Raw genomic sequence first — 8,910 nt, 5'->3', positions numbered from 1 at the left:
ATTAAGTACCGGCTGCTTAACAAGCTATTTGTGCTTAACTGCTAGTTCTTCGATAACAGAGTGCTAATGCGCTAACTCTCGCCTAGAATATTACTCAAGACCGCTAGCTTTGGTCCTTACGCTAATATTCGAATCTATACAAATCGCCCGAACATCCAAAACCAACAGTCACTATATTCCTCCATCAAACGATAAATCCAAAAGAACACTTTTCAAATCCAGAAGGAAGAAAAAGAGGTCACCAAGTGGGGGTGAGAGAGAGAGAGAGAGAGAGAGAGAGAGAGAGAGAGAGAGAGAGAGAGAGAGAGAGAGAGAGAGAGAGAGAGAGAGAGAGAGAGAGAGAGAGAGAGAAATGAATAAAACACCTTAAAAACCTTAAGGAAATGTACGGTCACACTCAGCAGAACTTCTGACCAACATGAACGGGTTTACTTAGCAAATTCGGCCAAGCCACATGCGAAACAAGTAGATCCGGCTATCGCAGTCTTCACAGGCAAACATCTACACGCTGAACATGAACCAATTACTAATGGTAACGCATGCCACACATGCTTTAAGTACAGGGCATGTTGTATTACAGTGCATGTATTATGTACAAGGTGTCTTTTGAGTAACAGCGCGGTCTTTAGGTATACAATGAACATCAAGGCATTATACAACATACTTCTTAGTTCAATGATTTTATGTCGATGAAAAAAATGTTAGAAAAATGGTATAAAAAATGTTATAAACATGGTATACAAAATATCGCTATAATTTTTTTTTTCCCTTCCGTCCTAAAACGGATACTCAGGACATTAGAACTTCCAGAACATGTCAACGGTTTGTTAGGAAAACGCCAGGCTTAAAACAAGATGGAGCGCTTGTTTTTGCAATTAGAATGAGCGCCTGTTTGAGAATTAGATAAAATGCCTAGTTTGATTTAGATTTGTTAGAATCAGATACAACGCCACTTTTAAAATTCGATAGAGCGCCGCCAAATAGAGCGTTGTTATTAGAATTAAATAGAACGCCGTTATCAGAATTAAATAGAGCGCCTCTATTAGAATTGAAAAAATAGAGCGCCTCTATTAGAATTGAAAAAATAGAGCGCCGCTATTAGAATTGAAAAAATAGAGCGCCTCTATTAGAATTGAAAAAATAGAGCGCCTCTATTAGAATTGAAAAAATAAAGCGCCTCTATTAGAATTGAAAAAATAAAGCGCCTCTATTAGAAATGAAAAAATAAGCGCCTCTATTAGAACTGAAAAAATAAAGCGCCTCTATTAGAACTGAAAAAATAGAGCGCCTTTATTAGAATTGAAAAAATAGAGCGCCTCTATTAGAATTGAAGAAATAGAGCGCCTCTATTAGAATTAAACAGACAGCCGCTACTCTAATTAAATAGAGCGCCACTGTGCTGTGAAACTGTGAGCGTGCTATTACAATTACAGAGAGCGCCGCTATTAGAACTGAATAGAGCGCCGCTATTAGAATTTAAATAGGAGCGCCGCTATTAGAATTTAAATAGAGCGCCGCTATTAGAATTTAAATAGAGCGCCGCTATTACAATTAAACAGAGCGCCTCTATTAATTCAGATTCATATGGAGCAACCTGCCTTAGAATTAAATAAAGGGCTTTAATTAGAAATGGATAACGTGTTTTCTCCCTACGATTCACGCAAGGCAGAGTGTACAATCCACGAGGATCGCCCATTTAATAGTAACATATAAACGGAAATAAAATTATTAACATCATCGAGACTATTATTATATATCTTTTAAAAATCTTAAATTCGTTAAAGGCTATAATACATTTTTATTCTTTTAAATTTCAAAGCTGTGTACCTCGAAGGAACAGTTATTACCTGTATTAAAAATATAAACAAAGAGAGGAGAGTAAAAAAAAAAAAAAAAAGAATGAATAGAGTTCATAAAGAATTATATAAAGTTAAAAAAAAATCGCAAAGAATTATACAAATAAAAAAGTTCAAAGATTTATATTTAAAAAATCACGAAGGATTATGAATAAGCGATGTACAATGACATTATAAAAAGAATGCTAAATCAAATACATCCCCTTCGCCTCTTCTGCGATCGCCCCATTAATATCCTAATGTCAGATGAAGAAAATCTCACGCGAAAAAAAGAAAAAAGGGAAAAAAAAAGAAAAAAATTACATTATATAATATGCAATAGTGACAAACCACCTGCTTCTGGTAAACACCTGTTCCATATAAATAATGCTTTAATCGGATTTTCTTCTTTTTATATCTTTTACTTGTCTATTATCATAATTATAATTATCATTATAATTATTATCATTATCATAATAATCATCATCATAATAATAATCATCATCATCATCATAATGATCATCATTATCATAATGATCATCATTATCATTATTAATCTTTTTATTTATTCAATTGTTTCATTTTATATATTTTTTTTTACTTTTCATCGATAGTTTTTCGTGCCAAAGTGCAAAGTTATGATCTTGAAAACAGAAAAAAAGATTTAAATAAAGAAAAAGAAAAAGAAAAAAAAAAAAAAAACTCGAGAGAGAGTTGAGAGCATGTGTATGTCATCACCCCAGGTACTATGTGCGTCTTGTATTGTTCTAAGGCAAATCAAACATCCATACAAAGGGTTCAGTGTTTACATGTAACACAAGGGGTACGTTCTTATCAGATAAGGACGCCAGGGCACCAACTCGCTCGCACCTTGCCATTTCCTTTTTCCTGGAATGATAAGAGAACGGCTCAAACTCGTCATACAAGTCTTGATTAACAGCGCCACTGAACCCTAAACGGCAAATTCCTTAAGAGCCAAGAACCTCCAGGAAAACCGAAGGACTATCGACCATCGTGGTATTGAGGAAAAGGGCTCGGATCTCGCGGCATTCCGTCACTGGAGGAACGCCGCCTCACTATACATTCGCCCCTTCGCTTGTTAACAATTCATCCTTTTCTAGCAGAATGCCTGTGCACGTCTGTTGTGGGGAACCGCGGGCGTCTGGTTCCGCCGAGCGTCTAGCGGCGCGGGACGGAGGCTGACGCGGCTGCTCCTCCGCCATCAGACAGGGGCCGAATTTTCTTCCTGTCTGTCTGTTACTGGGCGTCGTGAATGGAATCAGCGCGTCCACGACTGTCCTCGTGAAATGTTCAGAAAATAATACTTGAAGACATGATTAAGTATACGCAAATACATAGTGTACATCTCTTGTGTGCGCGCACGTATATGGGTGCGTGTATATAAAAAAGACAAAGGAGGAGCTGGATAGATAGATAGATAGATATAGATATAGAGATAGATAGAGATAAAGAAAGAGAGAGAGTGTCAGTCTTCAGCGCTCGCTCTCTCCCTTCCGGCGTGGCATTCGTGGAGGTTTTAAATGACTCAAGTCCAAGACGTGACGCAAGTCCATCTCAAAGACACGCCTCCTCCCCCCTCCCCCTTCCGAAGGACTTAAAAGAGGACTTCCCGGCCATCACTATGAGCGCCGCGCCGTGGCCGGGACAACGGGGAATATCTTATGGCCAGCATCTCATTACAAATTCCAGCGTAAAGTATATCGGGATATGATTACACTCATTCGGTATGTAGACGCGGTCATTCGGCGCACGTCTCGAGCTTGCACTTTGAGCCGCCGTGCCTCACACCTCTCCCTGGTCCCGTCGTGCATGCATCCGTGCCTGACGCCTCCGTCTGGTAGCCGCTTTGCCCGACACCTTATCTCATACCCGATTGCCTGACGCCTCTGTTTGATACCCGACTTGCTTGACACTTATCTGAGCGCCTCTGCCTGATGCCCGTTTTGCCTGACACCTATCTCATACCCGCCTACCTGACACCGCGCTCTGTTAACCATCATACATACGGCCATGCTTGACACTTCAGTCTGGGACATCTAATTGTTCTTGTACCCCTCCGTCCTCCCCCCTCTCCTTCAAAAAATCGTCCAAAATACCCTCGTGTGAATGGCCCTGTGCATGCTTTTCCACCTCTCTCTCTCTCTCTCTCTCTCTCTCTCTCTCTCTCTCTCTCTCTCCTCTCTCTCTCTCTCTCTCTCTCTCTCTCTCTCTCTCTCTCTCTCTCTCTCTCTCTCGGATCAAAGTCGGCACAACGCAACTCACATGGAATACTCGTTCTCATACGTGCTTGCGTGCCTGGCCTGGGATGCGCTCGCTGCCTGCCTGCTTGCCTGCTTGCTTGTCGGCCACGCATACCAGGCTCGAGTCATCACCTGGTTCGGTAAGCAGCGTGACCAACCTTATTAATTGGGAGATCGCACCCGGGTACCTTGGAGAATGAGGGAGAGAGGAGGTGGAGGTTGAGGTGGATGTGAAAGCGGTGGGAGGTGGAGGTGGATGTGAAGGCGGTGGGAGGTGGAGGTGGATGTGAAGGCGGTGGGAAGTGAAGGTGGAAGGTGGGAGGTGGGAAGTGAAGGTGGGAAGTGAAGGTGGGAGTTGGAGGTGGTGGGAGAGAACGAGAAAGAGAAAGAAAAAAGGGAAAATGAGAGAAAGAGAATGACAAAGAGAAAGAAAACGAGAGAGAGAGAGAGAGAGAGAGAGAGAGAAGAGAGAGAGAGAGAGAGAGAGAAGAGAAGAGAAGAGAGAGAAAAGAGAGAAGAGAGAGAAGAGAAGAGAGAGAAAAGAGAGAGAGAGAGAGAGAGAGAACCCACCGTATGCATTACTGTTTTTCCCGCCCCGGCATAACCCAGTACTCTTTTTTTCCCAAGAATTACCACCGTAAAACTAATTAAATTTACCTCTTTATCGCTGCTTGTTAAGGACCCTGATTACATAATAATTCTTAGAACACTTTTTACCACTATATTGAGCATATATTACAAAGCGTTTCTGGATAATGTTTTTTTTTCTCTTGATTTTGCTATTGTTAACAGTAAAAAAAATAACCGGTAAATGAAACAAAGTTAAACAATCATAATTATCACGAAGAATTGCAAAACAACCATGAGAATTAATGAAACATACTTTTCCATACTGATAATAATAAGAGTAATAGTAATAATAGTAATAATAATAGTAATAGTGGTCGTAATAGTAATAATAATAGTAATAATAAAAATAATAATAATAGTAATAATAATATTAATAATAAAAAAATAATAATGATGATTATCATAAAAATAGTAATACAAATAATAACGATAAAAATAATAACAATAAAATCAATAACACCATCATTAACCCTAACAAAAACAACAACAACAAAACGATAAACGAAATAAAAAAAACATAACGAAATACACAAAATATACGAGAAAAACACCAACATTTCCTCGAGCACTGAAAGGTTCCTCTACACAGTCTGTTCAGACACATCATTCCCAAGTCCTGGCAGGTTTTACCACCCTAAGCGTTGGCTTGGAATGCAAATACAGCCTGTAACTGATAAATATTCGACGCCCCTTGTACGCGATGCGGTTCCATCGGCGACACACCTCTGAAATACGATCTCTCCTTGAAACATACAAAAAGGCGGGTATTTATTTATTTATGTAATTTTTTTTTTTGGAGGGGGGGGGGCGTCCCATCCATCCGCCCGCCCGCCCGCCCACACGCCCGCCCGCAAACACACAGGCCCATATACCAAAACCTATATACTAAACTCTAGCGCCTATCGTTTCCTTTTTTTTATTTTCTTTTCTATGAATAACACCGCCCCGTCTTCGCGCCCGTTCGCCCGCCCGCCCGCCCGCCCGCCCGTCCACACGCCCGCCCGCCCACATGCTTAAGGTGTACGGGAGGTGGGAATTAGCATAATCCTGGCGACGCCTGATCCTCGCCGCCTTCGCCCCGGTCGCCCCCTTCGCCAACAACAGCGCGAATCTAGTTGCAAAAATGGTGAAAATTTTCCTCGAAGACTAAAAGGGAAGGGAGGGAAGGGGGGGAAGAGGGAAGGAGGGAGAGGAGGGAGGGGGGAAGAGGGAAGGAGGGGAGAGGGAGGGAGGGGGGAAAGAGGGAAGGAGGGGAGAGGGAGGGAGGGGGGAAAGAGGGAAGGAGAGGGGGAGGGGAGGGAATGGGAAGGGGAGGGAAGGAAGGAGAGGAGGGAGTGAGGGAGAGAGGGAGAGAGAGTTGAAAAAGAGAGAGAAAGAATACTGAAAGTGAAGGGAGGAAGGGAGAGAAAAAAAGAGAGAGGGAAGTGCTGTTGGGAAATGACAGAAAAAAAAGCAAGATGGGGGTGAGACGTGGGCTGGGGGGGGGGGGGAGTAGATGAAAGAGGGTTGGATAAAGGGTGGGTAAAACGTACTGGATAAAGGGGAAAGGAAGGATAAGACTGAGGGGAGTGGGAGGGGGATAAAGACGAGAGAGTGGGGGAGGAAGGAAAGAAATGATTGAGTGAGTGTAGAAAGAGGGAGGAGGGGGATAGAGGAAATGGGAGGAAAGAGGGAGAGTAGGAAAAGGGGAGACGAGGGAGAGGAGAGATCAGGTGGAGGAGAGTGGGGGGGGAGGGGGCATGGAGGAGAGTGTGGGGTACAGCAGAGGGGGGGGGGATAGCAGTTGGGGTGGGTGGGGTGGAGGCGAGCCAACTCCGTTACGTAAGACTTAGCAGGTCCGCCCATACCAGAACCATCGCGTCTGCCAACACCGTCTACTTACTCTCAAGACATGAAGTCACACTGTCCTTCCTCCTCACCCGCTCCACGCCCGCACGCCCACGGTTTCCCCCCCTATTTCTCTTCCTCCTCCTTATCATCCTCCTCCTTCTCCTCCTGCTCCTCCACCTGCTTCTCCTTTATCCCGCCAACATACGCAAAGATAACAAAACGCAAAAACGAATACCGATAAATCGCAACACGCTCTCCCGAACGGTACACGAACGATACACTAATCATTAACGAAACAAAAAAGAATGAATGACAAAAATTCATCACTTCATCATTATTCACTGTCTATAAAATACCTCAGGTACTGATAAGGGCGTATGTGGAAGGGGGGTATGTGGTAAGGGGAGGGAGGGTAGGGGAGGGGGGAGGAAGGAGGGATGGAGGGGGAAGGGAGGATAGGAGGGGAGTGGGGGATAGAGAGGGGAGGGGAGTGGGGATAGAAAGGGGAGGGGAGTGGGGATAGAAAGGGGGGGGGAGGGGGGGAGGAAGAGGGGAAAGGGGAGGGAAGGGAGATAGGGTGGGGGGAAGTGGATAGAAGGAGAGTGCCCCCATGATAGCAGTTGAAGGATGGTTAAAGATGTACTTGGTTATGACAGCTGCAGCGTCCGTTTCCGTAAGAAAGGAGAAGGATATAAACATGGTAGGGTATCAATGTTGGGGATGAGACGGGAGATGTAAGTTTTGGATGGGGATAGAAGCGAGGAAGGAAGAGATATGGTGGGGAATCGAGTACAAATGCCCCCCAATCGCCAGCCAGTCCCACTGCAAATACCTCCTTTTTTCCATCTCCTCCTTCCTTCCGACTCAACTATAAACCTTTTTATATCCATCCTGCTATTTTGCGTATTTAACTTTTTTCGTACACAATCTGAGTGTATTATTATGCAGGCGTTCACAAGAGAAGCAAATGACCACTCCCACGTGCAAATACCCCCTCCCCCTACCTCTCCCCCTATCTCCTCCTCTCCCTCCATCTCCCTATCCCTTATCCCTTATACCCCCCCCACCTCCTCTCCTTCGTGAGTAAGACGTCGGCGACAATCTGGGCGTGGTGCGGGTCAGGTCAAAGGTGATGGCTGAGGGGAAGGGGAAGGGGAAGAGGAAGGAGGAGGGGAGGAGGAGGAGGAGGAGGAGGAGGAGGAGGAGGAGGAGAAGGAGAAGGAGAAGAATGAGGAGGAGAAGGAGAAGGAGAAGAATGAGGAGGAGAAGGAGAAGGAGGAGGAGGAGGAGGAGAAGGAAGGAGGAGGAGAAGGAGAAGGAAGGAGGAGGAGAAGGGGAAGAGGAAGGAGGAGGAAGAGAAGGTGAATGGGATGGGGAAGGAGGGGCAGGGGAAGGGGGTGGATGTGAGGAGGGGGCACAACCAAGGGATGAAATTTAAAGGGGGGGGGATGCATGGGGCAAGTGGGTGTGGGATGGGGGTAGAAGGTACAGTTATAGGAGAAGGGACAGGTATGGTTATAAGAGGGAGGGGGGGGGGGTGACATAGTCGAGTGGGTGACAGATACAATTATAGGAGAGAAGGGGAAGTACAGTGTAGATGCAGTTCTAAAAATGGGGAAATGAAGGTAGATATAGTTACGGTGTGTTGAAGGGAGGTGGCATAACGGTGGATGCTGGAAACGGATAGATAGATTGAGGCAGGGGCGGGTTGGGGGTGGGGGCGGGGGGTAGAGAAGGGGAGAGGACAGACACAAAACCTGCATGTTAATTCTCACGGCGAGACCCGGGTCCTGTGGCGAAAGGAATCGTCCCATGATGTTTGATGCACGGTGTGAAAAAGACGAGGCTCCGGCAAATATCATGTGGCGGCCGCGAGTCTAACCTGAAAAAGTCTCGAATGCCAACAATAAATTTTGCCGAGGTACTGAAAAGGTCATATCGGCCGTTGAAGTAAGAAACAATATATCCCCCGCTATGGCTTTTAAAGTATCCTACATCAATTATCAACCAATCCAGGAACTGCCAGAGATCTTATGTTAAATGTAGACGAGGAGGGGGGCGAGAGAGAGAGAGAGAGAGAGAGAGAGAGAGAGAGAGAGAGAGAGAGAGAGAGAGAGAGAGAGAGAGAGAGGAGGGGGGAGGGGAGGGGGGGAAGAGGGGGAGAGGGAGAGGGAGAGGGAGAGGGAGGGCGAGAGGGGAGAGAGGGGAAAGAGGGAGAGGGGAGGGAGGTAGAGAAAGAGAAAGAGAAAGAGAAAGAGAGACCCTTCGCTGATGCGGCCGCGGTTCATATCCCATGCATTCCCTCCCCCTCTCCTCTCCTCTCTCTCACCCCCCTACCCCACTGCGCTCTGTAA

The sequence above is a fragment of the Penaeus monodon genome, chromosome 12 (genome assembly GCF_015228065.2).
Source record: "Penaeus monodon isolate SGIC_2016 chromosome 12, NSTDA_Pmon_1, whole genome shotgun sequence".
Classification (NCBI taxonomy): Eukaryota; Metazoa; Arthropoda; class Malacostraca; order Decapoda; family Penaeidae; genus Penaeus; species Penaeus monodon.
This window is presented reverse-complemented; position numbering follows the sequence as displayed.